The sequence below is a fragment of the Malaclemys terrapin genome, chromosome 5, assembly GCF_027887155.1.
Source record: "Malaclemys terrapin pileata isolate rMalTer1 chromosome 5, rMalTer1.hap1, whole genome shotgun sequence".
In the NCBI taxonomy this organism is placed as follows: Eukaryota; Metazoa; Chordata; order Testudines; family Emydidae; genus Malaclemys; species Malaclemys terrapin.
The window spans coordinates 142,196,690-142,224,664 of record NC_071509.1 but is presented as its reverse complement, the minus strand read 5'-3'; positions in this window follow the sequence as shown (position 1 = coordinate 142,224,664).

Here is a 27,975-nt window from a genome sequence, read left to right as displayed (position 1 = left end):
AGGTGCAGATAATCCTCCAGCAAGAGACCTGTGCCCCATGCTGCAGAGGAAGATGAAACCCCCCCAGGGCAGGGGTCCCCAACGTGGGCCAGCAGACAAGCATCCGCTGGAATGCCGCTGACACACATCATCTGATTTTCGGCGGTGAAGCCTATGGATGACGCTGCTTGTCGGCGGCATTTTGGCGGCGACGCCTATTGACGTTGCCGCTTGCCATTGTCATTTCGGTGGATGCTTGTCCACCGCCACAGTCCTCCGTGGCTCGTCATCTGGGGCCTGCCAGACAAAAAAGGTTGGGGACCACTGCCCCAGGGCCTCTGCCAATCTGCCCTAGAGGAAAATTCCTTCCCGCCCCAAATATGGCGATCAGCTAAACCCTGAGCATGTGGGCAAGACTCACCAGCCAGACACCCAGGAAAGAATTCTCTGTAGTAACTCAGATCCCACCCCATCTAACATCCCATCACAGGCCATTGGGCATATTTACCGCTAATAGTCAAAGATCAATTCATTGCCAAATTTAGGCTATCCCATCATACCATCCCCTCCATAAACTTATCAAGCTTAGTCTTGAAGCCAGATATGTCTTTTGCCCCCACTGCTCCCCTTGGAAGGCTGTTCCAGAACGTCACTCCTCTGATGGTTAGAAACCTTTGTCTAATTTCAAGTCTAAACTTCCTAGTGTCCAGTTTATATCCATTTGTTCTTGTGTCCACATTGGTACTGAGCTTAAATAATTCCTCTCCATCCCTGGTATTTATCCCTCTGGTATATTTATAGAGAGCAATCATATCTCCCCTCAGCCTTCTTTTGGTTTGGCTAAACAAGCCAAGCTCTTTGAGTCTCCTTTCATAAGACAGGTTTTCCATTCCTCGGATCATCCTAGTAGCCCTTCTCTGTACCTGTTCCAGTTTGAATTCATCCTTCTTAAACATGGGAGACCAGAACTGCACACAATATTCCAGATGAGGTCTCGGCAGTGCCTTGTATAATGGTACTAACACCTCCTTGTCTCTACTGGAAATACCTCGCCTAATGCATCCCAAGACCACATTAGCTTTTTTTCACAATCATATCACATTGGCAGCGCATAGTCATCCTATGATCAACCAATATTCCAAGGTCTTTCTCCTCCTCTGTTACTTCCAACTGATGAGACCCCAGCTTATAACAAAAATTCTTGTTATTAATCCCTAAATGCATGACCTTGCAACCTTGCACTTTTCACTATTAAATTCCATCCTATTACTATTACTCCAGTTTACAAGGTCATCCAGGTCTTCCTGTATGATATCCTGGTCCTTCTCTGTATTGGAAATACCTTCCAGCTTTGTGTCATCTGCAAACTGTATTAGCACATTCCCACTTTTTGTGCCAAGGTCAGTAATAAAAACATTAAATAAGATTGGTCCCAAAACCGATCAATGAGGAACTCCACTAGCAACCTCCCTCCAGCCTGACAGTTCATCTTTCAGTATGACCAGTTGTAGTCTCCCCTTTAACCAGTTCCTTATCCACCTTTCAATTTTCAAATCGATCCCCATCTTTTCCAATTTAGCTAATAATTCCCCATGTGGAACCGTGTCAAATGCCTTACTGAAATCGAGGTAAATTAGATCCACTGCATTTCCTTTGTCTAAAAAATCTGTTACCTTCTCAAAGAAGGAGATCAGGTTGGTTTGGCACTATCTACCTTTTGTAAAACCATGTTGTATTTTGTCCCAATTACCATTGACCTCAATTTCCTTAACTACTTTCTCCTTAAATTTTTTTCCCAATACCTTGCATACTACAGATGTCAAACTAACAGGCCTGTAAGGCTTTCTGCCTTTTCTTAATCACCTCTCTGAGATGCTTGCTCATCCAGCTTGGTCTACAACTCCTGCCTATGAATTTTCCCCCTTTCTTGGGATGTAGGCTTCTGATAGTTTCTACAACTTTGACTTGAAGTAATTCTAGGCCTCCTCCGTCTTTAGATCCACAAGTTCTTCAGTCCAATCCACTTCCCTAACTAATTTCCTTAATTCTTTAAAGTTAGCCCTTTTGAAATCAAAAACCCTAGTTACAGATCTATTTTTCTTTATCCTTCCATTTAGTTTGAACTGAATTACCTCATGATCACTCGAACCAAGGTTGTCCCCTACAACCATTTCTTCTATGAGGTCCTCACTACTCACCCAAAGCAAATCTAAAATGGCATCCCCTCTTGTTGGTTCTTCAACTATTTGGTGAAGGAATCCATCAGCTATCGCATCCAGGAAAATCTGAGCCCTATTATTATTACTAGCACCTGTCCTCCAGTCTATCTCTAGGAAGTTAAAGTCTCCCATGATCACACAATTCCTATTAGTATTTACTTCATTAAAAACATTAAAGAGGTCTCTATCCAGATCCAGCTCGGATCCCGGTGGTCTATAGCACACCCCATGCACGATCCCAGGGGAGGCTCTAGTAGCTTTCTTCTCCAATGTGATTTTTGCCCAGACAGACTCTGTTTTCTCCATTCCATCCCTTCTTATTTCTTTACAGTCTACCTCATCATTGACGTACAATACTACTCCACCACCTTTGCCTTTATTTCTGTCTTTCCTAAACAGCACATAGCCTTCAATACCTGTACTCCAGTCATGGCTACTATTCCACCATGTTTCTGTTATTTCTATAATATCTGGTTTCACTTCCTGCACCAGTAACTCTAGTTCCCCCATTTTGTTACCTAGGCTCCTCGCATTGGTGTACAAACATCTTAATTTTTGCTGTTTGGCTTCGCTCACATTCTTTACCCAATTAGGCATAGACATTCTACTGCCAGTATCACCTATTAGACTGGTATCTACACTACCCTTCCTCCTTATGTCCATTCTCCTACCCATGGCTGTATCTTTTCTTACTTCATTTTCTTCCCTCTCAATGTTAAAATCCAGCGTGGAGATTACCTGGACATCTCCCAACCATCTCCCCCCAATTTCTAGTTTAAAGCTCTCTTAATCAGTTGTGCCAGCCTCCATCCTAGAAGTCTATTTCCTTCCCTACTCAGGTGAAGTCCATCCCGAGAGAACAGTCCTCTGTCCATGAATGTCTCCCAGTGGCCATACATCCCAAAGCCCTCCTTATAGCACCACTGCCTGAGCCATCTCTTGATCGTCATAATCTTGTCACACCTTTGTTGCCCTTCTCTAGGAACAGGCAGAATCCCACTGAAGATCACCTGAGCCTCAATTTCTTTAAGCGTCTTCCCCAGCCTGGCATAGTCTCCCTTGATACTATGAATCTAGCCATATCATTTGCTCCCACATGAAGGATAATCAGTGGATTCTTTCCCACTCCCATTAGGATCCTCTTCAGCCTCAGGTCCACATCCCGTATCTTAGCACCTGGCAGACAGCACACCCTTCTGTTCTCTGGATTAGCTCTGGTAACAAGCCTGTCTAGTCTTCTCAGTAAGGAGTCCCCAATCATGTAGATCTGCCTTTTCCTGGTGATGGTGCAATTTTCTGGTCTATCCCCTGTTCCCTCTGGCTGCAAGTCCTCTCGATTCCTATTGTCCCTTGTAATCCTTTACAACCCACCTGTATCCTCCTGGGGCTCATATTTGGTGTTGTTATCTCCATTGACTCTTCTCCTCTGCCTATAAGACTCACTGCTCTTCTCTTCTTCCTTGCCTTCTCACCTTCAGTGACCACCTGCTGTGCCCCTTCTTCATTTTCCAGCTCTGCAAACCTGTCCCAGAGCTCTATTACTCCTTCACTAGCCCGTCTTTTCTTCTTCCCGGTTCTCTTAGTCACATGCTTCCACTGTCCACTTTCCTCATCCAGCAATCTCCCCTCAGAGTTCTTTGGTCCTGCTCCCATCTGCAAGTCTGAGCTTTTCCTTTCAGGCTCCTCATTGTCCCAGCAAAGCAGACCAATGGTCCATCCAGTCCAGTATCCTGTCACCAAAAACAGCTGGTACCAACTGCTTCAGAAGAAAGGGCAAGAAACTGACTACTGGACAGTAATGGAATAACCCACCCATAAAAGAAGCTTGTCCCTAAACCAGTGTTTGGCTTATGCCCTACAGCAGGGGTCTGCAACCTTTCAGAAGTGGTGTGCCAAGTCTTCATTTATTCACTCTAATTTAAGGTTTCGCGTGCCGATACTACATTTTAATGTTTTTAGAAAGTCTCTTTCTATAAGTCTATAATATATAACTAAACTATTGTTGTATGTAAAGTAAATTAGGTTTTTAAAATGTTTAAGAAGCTTCATTTAAAATTAAATTAAAATGCAGAGCCCCCAGACTGATGGCCAGGACCTGGGCAGTGTGAGTGCCACTGAAAATCAGCTCGTGTGCCACCTTCGGCACCCGTGCCATAGGTTGCCTACCCCTGCCCTACAGCATGAAGGTTTATTACTGGCAGGAGTGGTAGCACCATCATTCCTCTAATCCCTATTCTCTACACACCTCTAATTCCCACAAGAAGTGGGGCAGAGGTCATGCAGACTTTCTTTACTGGACAACCATGAATCATCCTCAGAACAAGCCCATCCCGTGCACTGAATAAGGCAGGGGTCCTATGGAGAATATAGCATGTCAGAGTGTAAATAAAGAAATTATCATAATCCAAACACACCCAGGGGTTGACTTAATGTCGAGCAGGCAATCTTAGTTTGGGCACTTCCTAACTTTGGAGTACTTGAGGCTGAAGCTCAGTGTAGTTGAGTTGTAACATGTAGTTAACAGGGAGGAGTTGGAGCTGACCAGTGTCTCTGCTTCACAGTGGCCAGAAGATATTAGGAATCCCAAATATTGTGCTAGCAGGTTTGTTTGTTTTTATTCTAGCCATATGTGTTCTCCCTCTTTTTTATTTTTTTCATTGTTGAGTGAATTTTTAGTATCAAACTGAGAGCTCTGGAGATCATAATCACTTGCCTGTCAAGAGGATAGGTGCTCCAGGAGGCTGTTTCCCCACACACTGGCCTGCCAATGTTCCTCAACCCTGTCCTAGATTGACTATGCCTTGTCCATGCCCACTGAATTCTTGACCTCTTCCCTAAGACTGCCAGTCCTCTCCGGTGTTTTTTCATGATGTAGACATATGTCCTCCAAGCACTAGTATGAGACCATGAACCAACAACAGATTATATTTCCCCCTACCTCCTCCGGATCAAGGAGGAAAGGAATAGTGACTCTTGGAATCAAAGTCCCTTCCCTGGGTTCTTCTTAGGGTAGCACAGCCATGGCCTAGAGTGTGCCTTTAGAGTTTGCAAGGAAGAGTGCCCCCCACGAGTAGCCCTGGGAGATGTGGCGATGTGGAGACTCAGGCATGATTCCTCGTGTGCTTCCCTCTTGTTTGGGGAGTGCATGCAGTAATTTGCTGACGGCCGATATAAACAACAAATTACGACACCCTTAGTTCCACAAAGACAAATCTCCCCCATTTCCTGTTTTTCTTGCCCACAGGCTCAGAGAGATGGGGAGGCACTCCGAGACCCACAGAGGAGTTTTAAGCACAAGAATACTATCCCCACTGATGTCAAGAGCAGCATTCACCTGCTTCAAGTTGTGCACATGCTTCAGGACCTTCCTGAATTGGGGAACTGGCCTTAAAGTTTCTAAATTCTGCAAAATCCACCTAAGACATTAATAGTGATATATTTTGCTACTGTGGTTATCTCTGTGTGTCATCTGTTCTTGTGACAGTTGCATCATTGCCCATCTACCCTTTCACAAGGAGAGTCACTATTGCCAGACTCAAGCATTCCAAAATAATGAATTGTAGTTTTTGCCCAAAGTCTTGAGATTTTTTTTTTAATCTCCTGGTTTTTAAGCCAGAGGGTTGTTTTCCCTCTGAGTTCTGGTTTCTGGACCTTTAAGGTGCACTCAGGTCACATTTTCAAGCTTTTCTTCACAACCACCCGGTCTAGAACTGTAGTTATTTATAAAGAAAGCGGAGATTCTCCAATAATCACATGACTCTAGGAGCTGCGGCTTTAAGAAGAACACCACTTATCAAGAGACTCGTGATAAAATCACAAAAGTTGGCCGGGGCACGTAATTCTCAGTGCTGCATATTTTATGGTGCCTTTCAACAACCGCTGCTGCCTCTGGCTGGAATTGCACAAGTGCCATTCGGGGGGATGCCGTGAGGCTCACGTCCCCATTTCATGAATTTTGTGTGTGTGCAAAAAGAGAGCATCTTTCCAACAGAGCTGAAAGAGTGAAAGAACTCTCTCCTCCTCCTCCTCCCAGTCCACAGTAGTAGAAGCATTTCCCTCACCTAGAATGGTAGATAATATTCCAAATTTATTATGGTTGTAATAATAATTATTTTTTGCAGGAGTTTTGTTTTAGATGTTTATTTCTGAGATCTGCTGTTCTGAAATTAAATGTTTTGTCTCCTCCCAGCTCCAAACGAAATATGGAGAAGAATTGGAACCAGGATCCTGTGGTAAGGGACAGGGGACTGTCTCTTTGTTCTGTGTTTGTACAGCACCTGGTCCATGACTGGGGCTGGTAGGCCCTACTGCAATAGAAATAAATAAATAAATAAATAATGATTTAAAAAATAATATACGGTTATTTGTCCATTAAGTTTGTCTCAGAATTGTATTACAATAACAAATTTGATTGTTCAGGATGCAATTTGTAAAATTGGTCAAAAATGCTGATAAATTATGCATGCATTGTACACACACACACACATATGAGTGCAAGCACAAACACATACATTACAGGTGGAGCTGTTGGCATTGCCTGTAGTTAAGGTTGCCTAATATTTACCCTTTTTTACAGATGGGTATCAATTTACCAAACTTCTGTTTGGACTGAAATTTTCCATGCATCGTGTTTGCATTAGGCCAGTTTTCTTGTTGTGGAAAGTTGCAACAAAAACTAGAACATTTCTGAGAAAGGGGTCTTGGAAAAAATCCATCGCTTGGCCAGTGTTAAACGAGTCTTCCTAATGGTTCACTGAAGAGCTCTAGCACCTCAATACTTTGGAGCAGGGACTTACAATTTGGCTAGGGCTACCATATGTCCGGATTTCCCCAGACATGTCCGGCTTTTCGGTCTATAAATAGCCGTCCGGGTGGGATTTTTAAAAATCTAAAAATGTCCGGGATTTCCCCCCGGTCGGCTATTTATAGACAGAAAAGCGGCGGCCAAGCGCCGCTGGGCACCCAAAGCCCCTTCCCGGCTCCCCCCATCCCCTGCAGCCTTACCATGCTGTCCGGCCCCGCAGCTGTCTTCCCCCTCCTCCCCCCCCCTGAACGCTCCGCCCCCTGCTCCTCCCCCTCCCCTGCTTCCCGCCAATCAGATCTTCGCGGGAAGTCTGAAAAGAAGCAGGGGTAGGGTTACCATATTTCAGCAAGAAAAAAAGAGGACGGGAGGAGCCCCGCCCCTGCCCCTCCCACTTCCCGCCCCCCCCAGAACCCCCAACCCTCCCCCCGTTCCTTGTCCCCTGACTGCCCCCTCCTGGGACCCCTGCCCCTAACTGCCCCCCAGGACTCCACTCCCTATCTAAGCCTCCCTGCCTCTTGTCCCCTGACTGCCCCAACCCTTATCCACACCCCCACCCCCAGACAGACCCCTGGGACTCCCACGCCCCATCCAACCACTCCCCACCCCCTCCCCCGAACTCCCAACCCATCTAAACCCCTCTGCTCCCTGTCCCCTGACTGCTCCGATCCATCTCCCCACCCCTGCCACCTGACAGCCCCCCCCAGAACTCCCAAACACCCCCCCCTGCTCCTTGTCCCCTGACTGCCCCCTCCTGGGACCCCTGCTCCTAACTGCCCTCCAGAACCCCACCCCCTACCTAAGACTCCCTGTTCCTTGTCCCCTAACTGCCCCCTCCTAAGACCCCCCTCCCAACTGCCCCCCAGGACCCTACCCCCTACCTGTACCCTGACTGCCCAAAACTTTCTCCACTCCCCCCAAAAAGCCCCCCCTGTTTCTTGACTGCCCCCTCCAGAACCTTCCTGCCCCTTCTCCTGCCCCCTGACCTCCTTACCCTGCTGCTCAGAACAGAGTGTTGGGCTCTGTGCAGCCGAGCCGGACACGTGGCTGAGCTCCCCAGCACAACAAAACCCGGTCTGGCCCTGCACAACAAAACCCAGTCTGGCCCTGCACAGTGCTGCTGGACCGGGCTGCAAGGGAGCTGCCGGCTCAGAATGCAGGGCGGATCCGGCTCCTCTACAGCTGCTCCTGAGTCCAGCCCGGGACTTCCCTGCAGCCCTCCCAGCCGCTCGCTCTGCTAATCCCGGACATTGTGAGTGCTTTACAAATTCCCCCCGGACGCTATTTTTAGCACACAAAAGGAGGACATGTCCGGGTAAATCCGGACGAATGGTAACCCTAAGCAGGGGCAAGCGGGAGACAGCAGCAGGTAAGCTGGGGCGGGGGGGCGTGAGGAGGAGAGCTCCGGGGAGGTGCGGCCCTGGCCGAGCAGCTCCCTCCGGCCCGAGCCGAGCAGCGCCCGGCGGCCCCAGCAGCTCCAGCCCGAGTTCCGGCCCCAGCGGCTCCGGCGCCGGTTCCGGCCGAGCGCGCCAGCCCGGTGCTGTCCGAGCACCCCGGCCCGGCCCGGCTCGGACCCCAGCAGTGCCGGCCCTGGTTGTGGCCGAGCGCGCTGGCCCAGCCCCGGCCAAGCACCTCCGGCCCAGCCCCAAGCCCCTCAACCCCCGGCCGGAGCTCCGGCCGGAGTGCAGCCCGATTCCTGGGCTCTTTAAAGCCGGCCCTGGTCAGGGGACAGGGAGGCGGGGTTGGATGGGTTGGGAGTTTGGAGGGGGGAGCTATCGGGGGGCAGGGGTGTGGAGAGGGGTTGGGACAGTCAGGGACAGAGAGTGGGGGGGTTAGATGGGTCTGGGGTTCTGGGGGGCTGTCAGGGGGGCAGGGGTGTGGAGAGGGGTTGAGGCAGGCAGGTAGCAGAGGGGGTTGGGTGGGTCAGGAGTTCTGGGGCTCCTGTCAGGGGGCAGGGAGCAGTTGGATAGGGCATGGGAGTCCCCGGGGGTCTGTCTGGGGGTGGGGGTGTGAATATGGGATGGGGGTGTGGATAAGGGTTGGGGCAGTCAGGGGACAGGTAGGGTCGTAGGGGGTTCTCAGGAAGGGGCAGTCAGGGGACAAGAAGCAGGGCGGCTTAGATAGGGGGTGGGATCCTAGGGGGCAGTTAGTGGCAGGGGTCCCAGGAGGGGGCAGTCAGGGGACAAGGAGCGGGGGGGTTGGGAGTACTGAGGGGGGCAATCGGGGTGGGAAGTGGGAGGGAGTGGATGGGGCGGGGCAGGGACGGGGCTAGAGCGGGGCTCCTCCCCCTCCCCAGTGTCCTCTTTTTTGCTTGTGGAAATATGGTAACCCTAAATTCGGCAGAGGGGCTGCCCTGGGGTCAGAGAGGTGCATTTTGCTGTCCCTGTGAATGTTCACCCAAATGTGGCCAAATTTTAAATCTATAAAAAAATTAAATAACAGCAAAATTTGCTTTAGTCAAAAATGTCTTACGATTTTGATTTTTTGGGGGGAGGTGTTACTAGTTAAGCAAGAATTTTCAGTATTTTTATGCTCCCCCCAAAAATGTTGAAAATGGAGATTTCCTATGGTGTCAGAAGAGCAGTGGGGACCCTTTTCAACAGTTTTTTAAAACCAGCTGTTTTAAAGAAACAGAGAAAAAAATGGCAAATAGAGGCCCAAAGACTTAACCAAGATCACAAAGCAAGTCAGCAACAGAGATCAGAAGAGAACACATGCTTCCTGGCTCTTAGGTCAATACATCTCCCATTGGACCATATTGCCACCCTTAGAAGTTCTTCTGGTTAAAGAACAACAAGGAGTCTGGTGGCACCTTAAAGACTAACAGATTTATTTGGGCATAAGCTTTCGTGGGTAAAAACCTCACTTCTTCAGATGCATAGAGTGAAAGTTACAGATGCAGGCATTATATACTGACACATGGAGAGCAAGGAGTTACTTCACAAGTGGAGAACCAGTGTTGACAGGGCCAATTCAATCAGGGTGGATGTAGTCCACTCCCAATAATAGATGAGGAGGTGTCAATTCCAGGAGAGGAAAAGCTGCTTCTGTAATGAGCCAGCCACTCCCAGTCCCTATGCAAGCCCAGATTAATGGTGTTAAATTTGCAAATGAATTTTAGTTCTGCTGTTTCTCTTTGAAGTCTGTTTCTGAAGTTTTTTTATTTAATGACAGTGACTTTTAAATCTGTAATAGAATGACCAGGGAGATTGAAGTGTTCACTTACTGGCTTTTGTATGTTACCATTCCTGATGTCCGATTTGTGTCCATTTATTCTTTTGTGGAGGGACTGTTCGGTTTGGCCAATGTACGTGGCAGAGGGGCATTGCTGGCACATGATGGCATACATAACATTAGTAGATGTGCAGGTGAATGAGCCCTTGATGGTGTGGCTGATGTGGTTGGGTCCTCTGATGGTGTCGCCAGAGTAGATACGGGGACAGAGTAGGCAACGAGGTTTGCTACAGGGATTGGTTCCTGGGTTGGTGTTTCTGTGGTGTGGTGTGTAGTTGCTGGTGAGTATATGCTTCAGGTTGGGGGGCTGTCTGTAAGCGAGGACTGGCCTGGCTCCCAAGGTCTGGTTAAAGAGAGGAGCAGCTACAGTTTATAATTTTTCAATGTATTGATTACCAGTTCTCTCTCTCTCTCTCTCTCTCTCACACACACACACACACACACACACACACACCACATTAATCTAATCTCTAGCTGTGCAAAAACCTAACTCTCAAATAACACTCCTGAAGGTAATGTGCTATGAATCTGTTACCAGCATGAATTAAAAGTGCATCGCAATTCCACTGTGAGGGATTTGCAGCTAATAAGCTACACTAGTGTAATGTTTATGCACTAGTTACCTATCTTTTTACAGTAAATTCAACACTATTGGAATTGCAATATAAATATTAGTCACAATCTTTACATTAATACACTGATGGCTGGTGATTTAAGGTACTTCACAGAGTAAAATGTAAACAGAACAAGAAAAATGCCAGTGTTGAACGTTAGATAAATGTTAGAGACCTGCCAATTACAATCTAATTAGTATCACTTAATGGCAAGTGTTACCTAGACACTGAGTTCCAAACTCATCCTGGAGAATATTCATTAATTACTCACAAGATCTTCCATGTGAGTAGCTAATAGGCTGATAGAAGGGAACCTAAAATCATGCTGTGAAAGTGCATGTTCTAGCAAGCTACTGAATCAGCCCTCAGACCCTGAGCAGTAATTGTGGAATGATAACAGACTTACCTGAATGGACCACATTCAGGATGCTGACTTTGCTCTCTGCAGATTATGCCTTGTTTCAAAAGTGGTTCCAAATGTGGGTAGCAAACTACATGAATTTATGGGCCGGAGCCGCAGGCCCTGGCTGCAATGACACAAAGGTGATTTAAAGCTGCTTTCAAGGATTCCTGGGACAGAGTGAACTATCACACTGAGGGAAACACCCAACCGGATGACTCTAATTAACCAATTTTCTCATGGTACGTCTACAAGACAGTGAAAGATCCACAGCAGGGCTGTGGCTGGTCCAGGTCTGCTGACCCAGGCTGGTAGGTCTTGGGCTGCAGGGCTAAAACTTGCAATGTAGACATCTGGGCTTGGGCTGCAGCCCGGGTTCTGAAACCTTGCAAGGAGGGTGGGTCTCAGAGCCTGCGCTCCAGCCAGCAATTTTTAGCCCCACTGTGCCAGCCCTCTGAGCCCAAGTCAGTTGACCCAGAGTCTGAGATTTGGTGCCGTGGGTTTTTAGTTGCAGAGTCGGCATGCCCTGAGAGGCTGCTGGAGTGGGAGGGGTCTGGGACCTATGGGTATGTCTACACAGCAGTTGGACACCCGCGGTTGACCCATGCCAGCCCAATCAGTCTCACAGAGATCAGGTTGTGGGGTTGTTTCACTGCTGTGTAGACATCTGGGCTCAGGCTGGGGCCCGGACTTTAGGGCCCTGCAAGGTGGGAGGGTCCCGGAGCTCAGGTTCCAGCCCAAGCCTGGAAGTCTACACAGCAATGAAACAGCCCTGTGAGCCTGAGTCATCTGGCACAGCCATGGGTTTTTCTTTGCTGTGTAGACATACCCTATGTTAACAGAGGCAGCTAAGTGTGAGGAGAGGAGACGTGACACTAAGAAGACAGGGGAGGCTGAAGGAGGCATCATGGGGAAAACATCTCTAGAAAGGGGCAGGAGGAGGAACAATCGCCATGGGGAAAAGGGACTGAGTTTGGGAAGTGTCGGGGCTGCTTCCCTAGGAAATTATCTTGGGAGTTGCCGGAGAGGTAAGAGAACTTACTAAGAAATGGGACTAAAGATTTTGGGTATAGATGATGATGATGAATTAAATATTGATACACCCTTTTTATATGTACCCCTACTTTCTCTCTGGTGCCTTCTCCCCGCCCCCTTTTCTGTAGTGGTCAGGTGACCCTAGCCCACCCGGCAATGGCTTGATGCCTGTACTCTAGGCCAATACTCAACAAGGCTTCCCTAATTAATGATGGGAGTGTGCCAGGCTGGAGCTAAAGTGTGATGCTAGGGAGCTGCTGTATGCCAGGTGGTGGCACTAGGTTATGCCAGGGTTCTGTTGAACATCAGCAGCCCAAGAATCTGGTGCACCCAGAGATCAAGCCCTTGGTTTTACTCCTGACTTTGGCCTCCTATTTCCCACCTCTGCCTAGCTACTCTGTAAGGAATGGAATAGATACAATCAGGCAAAAGTGAGAAGAAAAAAAAACTGAACCAGGCTTAAGAACAGCAAGAGGAACTCCTGAGGATCTGTAGAGAACATAATGTAACATGAGGTTGAACCACCACAAGAACAATGCCCCATTGTAAAATAAAAACACAAGTGTCCATTGCTCCAAACGTCATCTAGAGAACTGGCAATGCCACTTCAGCAGTCAAGCCTGATAACCTGATAATCACCAAGGGGAAGATTATTGCTTGCCCTGCACAGACTTCCCATATCTGTGGTCCAAACCTGAATGGGAGAGCGTATTTCATGGGCCCTCACCCTCTGCCCACACACACAGGCTGGTGGGTGGGAAGTGGCTGGAGAGGTGGAGACTCCCCCTCCCCATACACCAGCTATGGGTTACCCCCTTTACTTGTCACAAAACATAGTGCTTTTCCTCAGTAGAGCTCAAAGCACTTCACAAAGGAAGTCAATATCCACACCCCCACTTTACATGTGAGGAAACTGAAGCACAGAGCAGTGAAATGGCCAAGGTCACATAGTAGGCCGGGGCAGAGCTTGGAAGATAACCAATTTCTCCTGAATACCTGTCCAGTGCTCTATCCACTAGGTCATGCTGCTCTAGGTAGTCATTGTTCCTTCAGTGCTCTCTCCAGATGAATCAGAGACTTTGCTTCCAGTCCACCTACAGGGTTGCCAAAATGACTGTCCTTTTCCCTTCAGGAAAACTTACATACATGTGTATTTTAAAGTATTCTAAGAAAACGCTGCCAAAATTAGCTAAGAACTTTACAGCCAACATAAATGGAAGCTTCCGGTGATATACAATGCTGCTGTAGAAACCAAATAAAGGAAAAATAGTCCGATAGTGTGTACAATTAGGTATAAATGAAAAATCAAACTACCTGCCAGAGAACTGTCATCTTTAACACCCAGACTGAATCCGCGCACCAAGACAAATCCCTTACTGGCCGAAACTTTGTGGGACTGCCAGGGCTTTGGTGCTGGGAGACACCTCACATCAGACGGGCTTACCTAACCGGGCTCATTACATCACTGCTGATGTCATTAGACAGGAAGCCAGCTGCTGCAGTACCTCTCTGCCCTGGGACTCATTGATTTTTTTAGGCTAGAAGGGGCCATTTTGATCATCTAGTCTGGCCTCCTGCATAGCACAGACAAAAGATTGTCACCCAGGGATTCCATACAGAGACCCACTCATCCAGATCAATTTCTGTGTCCAAATCCCTCTCCCATCTTTTCATCTGCGTCATTTTCTTATCAGCATCCTGTTCAATCAAAACTGTACATGTCTTAGGGCTTGTCTACACTGGCAATTAACAGTGCTGCAATTTTCTCACTCGGGGTGTAAAAAACCACCTCCTTGAGCGCAGCAAATTGCAGCGCGATAAAGCGCCAATTTAAACGGTGCCCCAGGACTGGGAGCTGTGCCCCTCATTGAGGTGGGGTTTTTAGAGTGCTGCACCGCGATCACACAAGGCCCTTAGAAATTAAATCTTTTGTCCCAGCTTGCTCCAGGTCAACTTCTGAAATGTTGTTAATGATCTAGAAAGATCTGCCTCGGTTCCAGATTTCACAATAAAATGCTTGACTTGTAAATCTCAGAAATGTGGGATCATTACATTTTCATTATTACATATATTTTGGTATGAGTTCAAATCAGGACTCGTGAACAGCATTCTAAATATACTAATCTCAGCTCTCACCCATAACAAATAGTCATTTTGATATTTCCTAGGGGCAAATTCCTGATTATTAATGAAAGCAACTAAGGGAAAGAGCCTTGATGACAAAAATTTGTCCAAAGTTGCTAAAATAGTCTGGATGAATGGGTGATTTTTTTAATGTTTATTTGTTGGTGACCTACATTTCTTTTTAATCCAACAATTACTATGAACAGTTACATTTGGGCTCCCGTCTTTGCCTTCTAGGGCTACTTAATTTATGGAGTAGATGTCTGTGGGTGGTTTTGGGGGAGCTGAAACTCCTGTGTTCTCTACACTGTATGCCACATGTCTATGGTTTAGAAGTGACTTTTTAGATGTGCCGTCTCTGGATTGATTATACACGTGGGTTCAAATGCATGCAGAACAGTTGTTTCAGCCAGTGGAATTAGTCTTCCAGGGCTGAGATGATTTTCAAAGTAATTCTTCAGCATGCATTTGAAAGGACCTGTGCTGTATAGAGAAGGATGGAACAATGGCTAGGGCTCTAGGCAGAGACCTGGGTTCAAGTCCTGACTCCACCACAGACCACCTATGTGATCATCAATAAGTCACCTAAAACCTTCCTGCACCTCCATTCCCCATGTCTAAAATGGGGATAATGGCACTGCCTTACCTCACCAAGATGTTGTGGATAAATACACTAAAGGTTGTGAGGCAGTCATACTACAGGGATGTGGCATATGAGTGCCACCAATTTAGGAAATATTTATTTGTGGTGGCCATGCTCCAGTTGTACCAAAACCATTGGGCATTGATTATCCGAGTTGACTTTTTTCTTGTTATAGGCCAGATACCTAATATTCTTTTTCTTTATACAATAAACTCAAACAACCTGAAGTGCCTTTGAATGTAATGTTATTAAAACGACATGTTGTATCTCATGTTACTCTTTTACTTCATACAAATGAATGTGATGTAAAATAAGTTGGGGAATAGTCACACAACCCACCAGCATGGTAACATCCTATAAGTGGGCTTTCTTTTAGCACAATTGTTGTGGAAGATGATTGCTTTATAGCAATGCACTCTAACGATACTCTCCTGTAGCAGAAATAAAAATGCTAACACTGATGGACGCTCAAAAGAGAAATACTGATGCAAAACTAGGAGTCTCCTGAAAAGCAGACGGTGCCGAATTTCCGTACAGATCCCATAGAACATTAAGATGCATCTCAGCAGCAGCACTTAGATACACATGTTTTTGCATCATCCATTTAGGGACTACAGGAACTGTGCAAGTTTCTGTTTGGAGCTGGATGCAAGCCCTAGAGCAGCGATCAGCAATCTTTGGCACACGGCCCATCAGGGAAATCCGCTGGGGGGCCAGGACGGTTTGTTTATCTGCAATGTCCGCAGGTTCGGTCGATCGCAGCTCTCACTGGCCGCAGTTCACCATTCCAGGCCAATGGGGGCTGTGGGAAGCAGCGCAGGCCGAGGGATGTGCTGGCCGCCGCTTCCCGCAGCCCCCATTGGCCTGGAACGGTGAACCATGGCCAGCGGGAGCTGTGATCGGCCAAACCCGCGGACGCTGCAGGTAAACAAACTGTCCCGGCCTACCAGCAGATTTCCCCGATGGGCCATGTGCCAAAGATTGCCGATCCCTGCCCTAGAGGTTTTCTGGTTGGTGTGACTTCCTGACATTGCGGAGGTAATTGTAGAGTGAAATCTCATCAAAGTAAATGGCAAAACTCAGACTGATTTCAACAGGGCCAGGATTTCATTCAAACTGTTTAGCTGAATAAATATGAATAGTTTTGGAGATCTAAGCTAAACATCTACATGTTGAGACTGCCTGAGAGATTAAGGAGTTGGAAATTTCCCCCAAAATCTCAACAGACACTCAAAGGACTTCTCCAAGGTCATTTAGTTTTCTGGATCTGATCCAAATTCTATTGGCAGCAATGGAAAAACTCCTGTTGATGTCAGTGGGTTTTAGATTGGGCCCAAAATGCTCTACGGTGGCAGGAAACTGGGAAGAGGAAACCTTCTGTGCTATTCTAGCCAGCTGTCTACATGTAAATGTTTGATACCAATATATTTGTTTTGAAACACATAGCAAGATACTTCATTCCAGTTAGATCTCTCCACTCCTCAGCCTCTAGCTATCATCTACTCTAAGAGGGTGATCTTCAAAGTAGAAATACAAGCTGATGCACAATAATATCACAAAAGTCTTATCTCTGTTATACTTATGTACAAAGAGAAACTAGAGAAAGTACAGACAGTATTCAGATTCAGACAGCTCAATTGGCTCTACATAATGCACAAATCTACCACATAAGGCAAAGCAGGATATGTTATAAAATCAAGCTATTTCAGAAATGTAGCAGAGAAATACATCAAAATAAAACAAACAGAAATTAAAAAGAAAGATCTAAGTAGTAGAGCTGGTCAGGAATTTCTCAAGAAAACTTTCTCGGGTCCAGGAGGGAATTTCTCTGGAGCAGGAGGGACCCACCCGACAGCAGCCAATAACCCTGTGGTTAGGGCACTGATCTGGAATGGTGGAGACCCAATGTCAAGTTCCTGCTCCAAATGAGGCAGAGTAGGAACTTGAACCCACATACAAGGTGAGTGTTCTAACAATTGCAGTGGGTTGGCTTCTCTTACTTCCTCCACCCCTCCCTCTTCCCCTCCCCAAAACAATTTTTTTTTTCAAAAGGTCTCCGTTTCATCTCAGCGCGGAATGGGAAAAACTTTTGAAATCTTGAAAATTGTCATGGGAATACAGTTTGCCATTCACCTTAATAATTAGCACACATAGACCCATATATTGCCCCAGCTTTGCTGTGTTTACAGGAAAATACGCTTGAAGGATAGTTATCTTTAGCTGCACCACAGCCTGCTGTAGAGTCAGAGTGTAGCTCATTGTGCTCTGTGTCAAGATGAGCATGGATACAAACCACACTTTGATCCTCAGATGGTGTAAACAGGTATCACTGACTGGAGAAACCTTCTAGTACATTATGAATATGGATGTAATGAAGACGTATGAAGTTTTAGATCATACTAGTTTTAGGGGAGAAAATGGTCTTGACCGGTACACAGCTCCCAAAGAGCCCTGCCCAATAATGATCAGTTAATAATAATTGATGATTAAGTGTTTTCAATCTGGATTGCAGTAGCTTGTAAAGGGCTCATCGTGCAAGGCATTGAACAAACATATAATAAACAGGCATTCCTTGCCTGAAGACTTTACAATCTAAGGGTACGTCTATACTTCCTCTGGGTCCAGCGGTAAGCAATCGATCTTCTGGGATCGATTTATCACGTCTTGTCTAGACGCGATAAATCGATCCCGGAAGTGCTCGCTGTCGACGCCGGTACTCCTGCTCCACGAGAGGAGTACGCGGAGTCGACGGGGGAGCCTGCCTGCCGCGTGTGGACCCGCGGTAAATTCGAGCTAAGATACTTCGACTTCAGCTACGTTATTCACGTAGCTGAAGTTGCGTATCATAGTTCGAAGTGGGGGGTTAGTATGGACCAGCCCTAAGTAAAAGAGGAGACAACCTAGTACTGTATGGGCTTGGAGGGGTGTGTGTTTCCAGTGCAGGAGAAGATGGTATACGGTATGCTGTACATGTCTCTTGTTGGTTCATGAGCACTGATGAGTCCTAAAGGAGCCCCAGGTTCCACACAACCTTGAAAACTGAAGCACAAATGCCCTTGGTTAGGGACTGATCCAAAGCCTACTGAAGTCAATCAAAGTCTTTCCATTGACGTCAACAGCTGTTGGAACCAGCTCTTGGGTCCTAATCGAGCAAAACATTACAGCATATGCCTAACTCAAAGCATGTGACTCATGTTGTTGACCTCAAGCACACGCTTCAGTGCTTTGCTAGATCCTGGCCTGGATTCTGAAGCTATAGGCTGGGGTTTAGTTCTCTGGGGTGAGGTGTTTTTTATGATTATATTGGCTATGAACTTTTTTGCACTGCTTCGACCAAGATGCCTGGTTCAATGACATTAATGGAAGCTAGGGAGAGTGCTTCACAAGTGTGTGAAGGCCAGTCCTGAAAGCTAGTCTTGGCCGTTATGTAGCATGTTAACAGCTACAATGTATTTCATCCCAATGTCCAGTGACTCTTACCTTCTCATTCAGCAGCCATAGATCACTGCTGTGTGTTGTGTAAGGAAAACCTCTTATGGAATACGTACCCTAAGATGCATTGACTTGTTTTGACATAGGGTAGAACTTTGGATTTCACCCTGTAGCTTACTGCTGATTTAGATACAACAGTTGAAATTTATGCTACCAGCAAACATCTTACCCAGACTTTCTGGGAGTCCATTAGCTACCAAATTGCTGGCTACTTTTAGTTAATGTTCTTAAATGGACAGGCTAGAGTACAGGAGTATTGTCGTGCTGTTGTGAGATGGACCCCTCTGAGAGAATGCTGTCAGCCCTGCCCTATGGAAAACGGATGGGACTAGGAAGAAATGGGCTAATATCCAGAGGTGAAAGTAAGACAGTACAGTCTGGTACGGCATACCGGCAAGAGCCAGTACGCTGTGCCGGACTGGACCGGCTTCCCCGGAGGTGATTTAAAGGGCCCAGGGCTCTGGCCGCTGTGGGGAGCCCCGGGCCCTTTAAATCACCACCAGAGCTCCGGTAGCTGGGCTCAGGCAGGGATTTAAAGGGCCCGGAGTCTCTGGCCCTTTAAATCACCACCAGAGCCCGGGGTTCCGGCAGACAGGTTAGGGCAGGGATTTAAAGGGCCCAGTGCTCCTGCCACTGCGGGGAGTCCCCGGCCCTTTAAATCACCATTGGAGCCCTGCTGCCGCTACCCCGGGGCAGCGGCATCCCTGAGCCCCAGGGATTTTTCTCCCCTAAAACTAGGGTGATTTAAAGGCCCTGGGGCTCCCAGCCACAGCCAGAGCCACAGGGCCTTTAAATATTGAAAGGCCCCGCTTCTTCCCATTGAGGCCATGCCCCCACTCAGGAGTCCGGTGTACCAGTAAGTCCTTTAAGTTATTTTCATTCCTGCTAATATCTGACAGAACTTTGTTCCATACACAGAAAATCAGAGCGAAGCTCAATCAGTATCAGCCATATGTAACTCTTCAGTACATACCAATTCAATGCTTACAGCTGGAACAGTGAGATGACAGTGACCGTTAGAATATTCCTTCCAATTGCACAGCTTTAATGATGTATGTGTCAATTAAAGGCATGCGGGTTGTAAATAGCTATAGCAAGGTACTCTTTGTGGCTCTATAGATATAGACAGATTGTGTGGATGTGTGATCCTTTAACGGTTGGTACAACACTAACAACTGATACACACTCCTCAGCTGGGGTAAACTGGCCCAGCTCCAGTACCGATTTACACCCGCTGAGGAGCTGGGCCCTCGTGTTTAAATGCAGAGTTAATCTGAGAGCCAAACACATGGGAAGTGTTGGTGAGAGAAAAGAAACAGAGGTTGTAGAAGCAGCATTCACATGCACAATGTCTGTTCTGAAACAACGTTAGATATGGAAACCGTTGGCAGTAAATTGTCCATATGTCTGCCAAAGCTCAGTACTGACTGCAGTGACCTGGATTACACTGACAGTCCCTTACATCCCTTTCCTCACACTACTGCTGTCTAAGAGTAGTTATGGTACAAACTGTGGAGCCAAACACAGCAGTATGAATTTTAATGTTAAAAGATGACAGAATTCAGTTTGTCCGTGTGCTTGATTGTTTGATTGTTTGAACAGTGTGAATTGGGAGTGCGTTGTTCCAGGTGGGCCTGACTGGTATATAAGGGCAGTCAGCAGCGAACCAGCTGAGCGGCGAACAGCAGAGGCTAACAGCCGGAGTTCGCGTGGGGAGAGCGCACTGAGGCTTTCATCTGCAGGTTTCTCTGAGTAGTTCCTGCAACAGCTGAGGAAGCTCTTAAGAGGACAGTGATGTGGAAGGTGAGCAATCAGCTGTTGTAACCTGCACAGGCTGTGCCATGTTTGTCTTTCTTCCACAGGACAGAAGCGACTTTGTCTGTACAAAGTGCAAGCTGGTCTCCATATTGGAAGAGAAGGTTCGAGGCTTGGAGAAACGAGTATCGACTCTGCGTTGCATAAGGGAAAATGAAGATTTCCTGGACAGACGTCAGGAGATGCTTCTACGGCCACAATGTTCTGAAGATTCAGAGCAGGCGCAGCAGGGACAGAAGGATTGTGAGGAGGTTTGGCAGCATGTGACCTCCAGAAGGAGAAAGAGGAGCGTCCATGCACCAGCAATGGAGATACAGGTGAGCAATCGTTTCCATGTTCTCTCTACAGGTGCTAATGCGGAGAGTGGACTAGATGACCCATCTGAGGGAAGGGAGCAGAAGGAGACTCCACCGGTTGGAAGGCAAAAGATGCACTGTCCTAGGGATGGGGGTTCCACGACCACCACTCCCAAGAGGAGGAGGAGGGTGGTGGTGGTCGGGGACTCCCTCCTCAGGGGGACTGAGTCATCTATCTGCCGCCCCGACCAGGAAAACAGAGAGGTCTGCTGTTTGCCAGGAGCTAGGATACACGATGTGACGGAGAGACTGCCGAGACTCATCAAGCCCTCGGATCGCTACCCCTTCCTGCTTCTCCACTTGGGCACCAATGATACTTCCAAGAATGACCTTGAGCGGATCACTGCAGACTACGTGGCTCTGGGAAGAAGGATAAAGGAGTTTGACGCGCAAGTGGTGTTCTCGTCCATCCTCCCTGTGCAAGGAAAAGGCCTGGGTACAGACCGTCGAATCGTAGAAGTCAACGAATGGCTACACAGGTGGTGTCGGAGAGAAGGCTTTGGATTCTTCGACCATGGGATGGTGTTCCAAGAAGGAGGAGTGCTAGGCAGAGACGGGCTCCACCTAACGAAGAGAGGGAAGAGCATCTTCACTAGCAGGCTGGCTAACCTAGTGAGGAGGGCTTTAAACTAGGTTCAGCGGGGGAAGGAGACCAAAGCCCTGAGGTAAGTGGGGAAATGGGATCCTGGGAGGAAGCACAAGCAGGAGAGCGCAAGAGGGGAGGACTCCTGTCTCATGCTGAGAAAGAGGGACGATCGATGAGTTATCTTAAGTGCCTATACACAAATGCAAGAAGCCTGGGAAACAAGCAGGGAGAACTGGAAGTCCTGGCACAGTCAGGGAACTATGATGTGATTGGAATAACAGAGACTTGGTGGGATAACTCACATGACTGGAGTACTGTCATGGATGGATATAAACTGTTCAGGAAGAACAGGCAGGGCAGAAAAGGTGGGGGAGTTGCGTTGTATGTAAGAGAGGAGTATGACTGCTCAGAGCTCCGGTATGAAACTGCAGAAAAACCTGAGAGTCTCTGGATAAAGTTGAGAAGTGTGAGCAACAAGGGTGATGTCGTGGTTGGAGTCTGCTATAGACCACCAGACCAGGGGGATGAGGTGGACGAGGCTTTCTTCTGGCAACTAGCAGAAGTTGCTAGATCGCAGGCCCTGGTTCTCATGGGAGACTTTAATCACCCTGATATCTGCTGGGAAAGCAATACAGTGGTGCACAGACAATCCAGGAAGTTTTTGGAAAGTGTCGGGGACAATTTCCTGGTGCAAGTGCTGGAGGAACCAACTAGGGGCAGAGCTTTTCTTGACCTGCTGCTCACAAACAGGGAAGAAGTAGTAGGGGAAGCAAAAGTGGATGGGAACCTGGGAGGCAGTGACCATGAGATGGTCGAGTTCAGGATCCTGACACAAGGAAGAAAGGAGAGCAGCAGAATACAGACCCTGGACTTCAGAAAAGCAGACTTTGACTCCCTCAGGGAACAGATGGGCAGGATCCCCTGGGAGAATAACATGAAGGGCAAAGGGGTCCAGGAGAGCTGGCTGTATTTTAAAGAATCCTTATTGCGGTTGCAGGAACAAACCATCCCGATGTGTAGAAAGAATAGTAAATATGGCAGGCGACCAGCTTGGCTAAACAGAGAAATCCTTGCTGATCTTAAATGCAAAAAAGAAGCTTACAAGAAGTGGAAGATTGGACAAATGACCAGGGAGGAGTATAAAAATATTGCTCAGGTATGCAGGAGTGAAATCAGGAAGGCCAAATCACACTTGGAGTTGCAGTTAGCAAGAGATGCTAAGAGTAACAAGAAGGGTTTCTTCAGGTATGTTAGCAACAAGAAGAAAATCAAGGAAACTGTGGGCCCCTTACTGAATGAGGGAGGCAACCTAGTGACCGAGGATGTGGAAAAAGCTAATGTACTCAATGATTTTTTTGCCTCTGTCTTCACGAACAAGGTCAGCTTCCAGATTGCTGCACTGGGCAGCACAATATGGGGAGAAGGTGACCAGCCCTCTGTGGAGAAAGAAGTGGTTCGGGACTATTTAGAAAAACTGGACGCGCACAAGTCCATGGGGCCGGATGCGCTGCATCCAAGGGTGCTAAAGGAGTTGGCGGGTGAGATTGCAGAGCCATTAGCCATTATTTTTGAAAACTCATGGCGATCGGGGGAGGTCCCAGATGACTGGAAAAAGGCTAATGTAGTGCCCATCTTCAAAAAAGGGAAGAAGGAGGATCCGGGGAACTACAGGCCAGTCAGCCTCACCTCAGTCCCTGGAAAAATCATGGAGCAGGTCCTCAAGGAATCAATTATGAAACATTTAGAGGAGAGGAAAGTGATCGGGAACAGTCAGCATGGATTCACGAAGGGGAAGTCGTGCCTGACTAACCTAATTGCCTTCTATGATGAGATAACTGGCTCTGTGGATGAGGGAAAAGCAGTGGATGTGTTATTCCTTGACCTTAGCAAAGCTTTTGAGACGGTCTCCCATAGTATGCTTGCCAGCAAGTTAAAGAAGTATGGGCTGGATGAATGGACCATAAGGTGGCTAGAAAGCTGGCTAGATCATTGGTCTCAACGGTAGTGATCAATGGCTCCATGTCTAGTTGGCAGCCGGTATCAAGCGGAGTGCTCCATGGGTTGGTCCTGGAGCCAGTTTTGTTCAATATCTTCATTAATGATCTGGAGGATGGTGTGGATTGCACCCTCAGCAAGTTTGCAGATGACACTAAACTGGGAGGAGTGGTAGATATGCTGGAGGGTAGGGATAGAATACAGAGGGACCTAGATAAATTAGAGGATTGGGCCAAAAGAAATCTGATGAGGTTCAACAAGGACAAGTGCAGAGTCCTGCACTTAGGACGGAAGAATCCCATGCACTGCTACACACTAGGGACCGAGCAGCTAAGCAGCAGTTCTGCAGAAAAGGACCTAGGGGTTACAGTGGACGAGAAGCTGGATATGAGTCAACAGTGCGCCCTTGTTGCCAAGAAGGCTAACGGCATTTTGGGCTGTATAAGTAGGGGCATTGCCAGCAGATCGAGGGACATGATCATTCCCCTCTATTTGTCATTGAGAGGCCTCATCTTGAGTACTGTGTCCAGTTTTGGGCCCCACACTACAAGAGGGATGTGGAAAAATTGGAAAGAGTCCAGCGGAGAGCAACAAACATGATTAAGGGGCTGGAGCGCATGACTTATGAGGACTTATGGGATTATTTAGTCTGCAGAAGAGAAGAATGAGGGGGGATTTGATAGCTGCTTTCAACTACCTGAAAGGGGATTCCAAAGAGCCTGGATCTAGACTATTTTGAGTGGTAGCAGATGACAGAACAAGGAGCAATGGTCTCAAGTTGCAGTGGGGGAGGTTTAGGTTGGATATTAGGAAAAACTTTTTCACTAGGAGGGTGGTGAAGCACTGGAATGGGTTATCTAGGGTAGTGGTGGAATCTCCTTCCTTAGAGGTTTTCTATGGTCAAGGGATTGGTCCTGCTTTGAGCAGGGTTTTGGACTAGGTGACCTCTTGAGGTCCCTTCCAACCCTGATCTTCTATTAGTTTATGATTCTATGCTATGTGGAGTAATTAAAAAAATGGTCAGATCATTCAAATCTGAGAAAATCATGCCCTGCCCAAGAATTTCCATAAGCTGACTCTGGCATCATGAGATAAACTATTTGCTCTGCATTGTGTGGTCAGCTGTAACCACAGAGAAGAATATATCAAGTAAAGCAGGTGCCTGTTTTCAATGCAATGCAAAAGAATAGTTAACAACAAACTAGGAAGATACCGTCTGGACATCTTGATGACACAAAGTAAGACTAAGAGAATGGACTTTACTGTTAAAAAGCCCTGGCAATCTGAAAGTTCCAAGGTTGAAGGGAGAGACTGCAGAGCTAGAATTGATATGCAAACTAGACACAATCAACTCCGGTTTGAATAAGGACTGGGAATGGCTGAGCCATTACAAACGTTGACTATCTCCCCTTGTAAGTACTCTCACACTTCTTATCACACTATCTGTACTCAGCTAGCTTGATTATCACTTCAAAAGTTTTTTTTTTTTTTTTTTCTCTTAATTAATTGGCCTCTCAGAGTTGGTAAGACAACTCCCACCTGTTTATGCTCTCTGTATGTGTGTATATATATCTCCTCATTATATGTTCCATTCTATATGCATCCGAAGAAGTGGGCTGTAGTCCACGAAAGCTTATGCTCTAATAAATTTGTTAGTCTCTAAGGTGCCACAAGTACTCCTGTTCTTCTTTTTGCGGATACAGACTAACACGGCTGTTACTCTGAAGGTTGAAGGGAAATACCATAATTTTTAAACAGATTTTTGGTAGAAGAAATAGCTGCTAAAATGATGGTTAATTTAACCAAAAATGTAAAGTAAAAGACTGGCTGCTGTGAGAATAAGAGACAGGAGGAACTGCGGCAGAAAAAGAGAGAAGGCCAAATTTCCCAAAGAATTCAGCAGCCGGTAGCTTCCACTGTTTTCAATGGAAGATGAAGCCGTTCGAAAATCTGCCCGCATCATTTAGGTATCTAAATGGGAACTGAGCCCTGGGAAATCCGGTCCAGAATCTGAGGGCCTGACTCTCAGCTACACTAAGGTCCTCTACACAGTTATGGCAGTGTAAAAACTCCTGAAAGTGGGTGCAGGTCAGGCCATTTTACAGAGAGCTGTATGCATCTTTCCTCGCATGCCGGCATTACTCAGAAATAGCTCCTGCAAAGCCAATGGAACGTCCACTGGTGTAAAAACTGGAGTGACAAAGAAATTGCCCCATATGAGTTTATTTGAGTGCTAGGGTGAGAATTATCTGAGTAGGTCTCTGCTACTGGGACTTAGAAATCTAAAACCTCATGGGCTGTTCTTTCCACTTCCCCTCTTTGCAGAGATGGTATGAACCAACTCGCGTCCGGGAGGGTGCGGGGGGGAAGTGGAGGAAGGAACACCACAAAGGCATCTCTCCCTCAGAGACCAGGCTATGGTGAATTAAAGCATTGCTCGGGCAGAACATTCAGGCTCCTTGATTAATGGCATGTACTCCCGTGATTTCAAAGCAGGGCTTGATTCAACTGGCAACAGAATAGCAAGGGGAAAGAGAGAGCGGAGCTTCATTAGTATGGAAACTGTGCAGCTGCTCACTGACTGTTGCTCAGCATAATAGTTATTGGCATATGACGTAAAAAATGCCCCTCAAACAAAGGGTCAATTAAGATCCCTAGACAAAGGGTGGGATTTTCAGAGTGCCTAGAGGGAGCTGAGCACTTTCAAAGATCCAGCCTCCGTATATCTGAAGGGATATAAAACCTTAGATTTTAGTCTTTAACTATCGGGATGAGGAAGAGACCTTCCCAGGGGCAGATCCTCGCACAGCTGCCAAATCGAAGGTTTCTTATATCTTCCCTGAAGCATTTGGGGCTGGCCAATGTCAGAGGCTGGGGGCTGAATGCTCAGGAAGATTTAGGTGTTGTGATGCTGAGGGTCACAGTGCCTAACTTTTAGACGCCTGGAAAAATCCCTCTGATTCGCAAAGGTGCCTGTAGAATGAATGGGGAGAGATAGATGCCATAGACAGCCATTCACAAAAGCTAGTACACTAGGTTGCATAAGCTAACCAATGGGAGAGGCTGACCAGATGGATGCGTGCTAAGCCCTGCCTCTTTTCCATAGATATATGCCTTATTCTGGGCTGTAGGGAAGTGTCTCTCTTGGCTTGGGAAGCTGAAGCCGGTAACCTCTTTAGAGCGAGGCACCATATGCCATTTTAGCAAGAAGCTGCTGGAAGAGGAGGAGGAGATGTCCAAATGATCATTTTTATCTCAGTGGTTAGAGCATTCACCTCAGAGATGGGAGAGCCCTCTTCAAATCCGTTCTCCCCTTCTGGCAGAGGGGGCGAATTGCACCTGGGTCACCCACATGTAGGGCGACCAGATAGCAAGTGTGAAAAATCGGGACGGGGGTGGGGGTTAATAGGGACCCATATAAGAAAAAGCTCCAAATATGGGGACTGTCCCTATAAAATTGGGACATCCCAGAGTGCTAACCACTGGGTTAATGTTATACAGTGGACACTACCACCTCCACCTCCTGCTCCTCTGGTTGGGTTTTGAATAGAAGCTGGTTTGGTAGGCGGTCTCTGAACATGTCTACTAGAGCAGGCCCTGCACATGACTTAGGTAGCCAAATGCCTATCTTCCACTGGTTTGGGAATTGTCCTGGGGCTTACGTGGGAGATAGGTATCTGGACGTTCACAGGCAGCATACACATGCCAGAGGCAGAAACAGAGGCACCTAGGGAATTTGTACTCTGAAAAATGGAGTGCTGAGTTAATTTAGGAGCCTACAGGAGTTAAACAGGAGTTTTGTGCATTGCAGTGGAGCCAAAACTGGGACTTCGGCACCTAAAATAGTGACTTAGGCACCTAACTCCTTTTGAGCATCTGGCCCTTGGTCAACATGTAAAACTTCTATTGGCATAACTGTGTCAGCCCGGGTGTGGAAAAATCCCAGCATAGCCGCAGCTATCTCAACAGAAGAGGGCTTCTGTCGACCTTGCTAACATTGTTCGGGAAGGTGGGCTCCTACAGCAACAGAAAGAAATCTGTTGGTATATGATGCATCTCTGAAGCATGGGGAATGGGTCACTTGAATGTTTAAATTAGTGTAAACGGTGGATTTTCTGTACCTTGAAGCCTTTAAGTCATGATTTGAGGACTTCAGTAACTCAGCCAGAAGTTATGAGCCTGTTACAACAGTGGGTGGGTCAGCTTCTGTGGCCTGCAATGTGCACGATGATCACGATGGTCCCTTCTGGCCTTAAAGTCTATGAGCCTATCCACATGAGGTGCTATGCACAGGCTCTGTAGTGTCAGAGGCAGGATTATGGCCTGGACGGACCCTGAGTCTGATCCAGTAGGATAATTCCTACAGCCTAACTGTGTTCCCATCAAAATCACAGTAAAATAAAACAAAGTTTGAGTTGACGTTCAAGGTGAAGTATTCTGTGGCGTGTATTTTAGAAGTATAAACTTCTGGCTACGTGTTCCCTTAAAAGAACACAAGAGTGCACTGCATCTTAGGCTAGATATCGGACCAACTGTTCCTACTGAAAGCACAGAGCTAGTGCGAAGAATGCTTTGGGGCACAGCACTCACCTAGCACATCGACCCTCATTTACTATTTAAAGCACAAGGTCTGAAGTGTCCAGGGGTAGCCAATATTGCCTTGACTCATTCATGGAGAATAG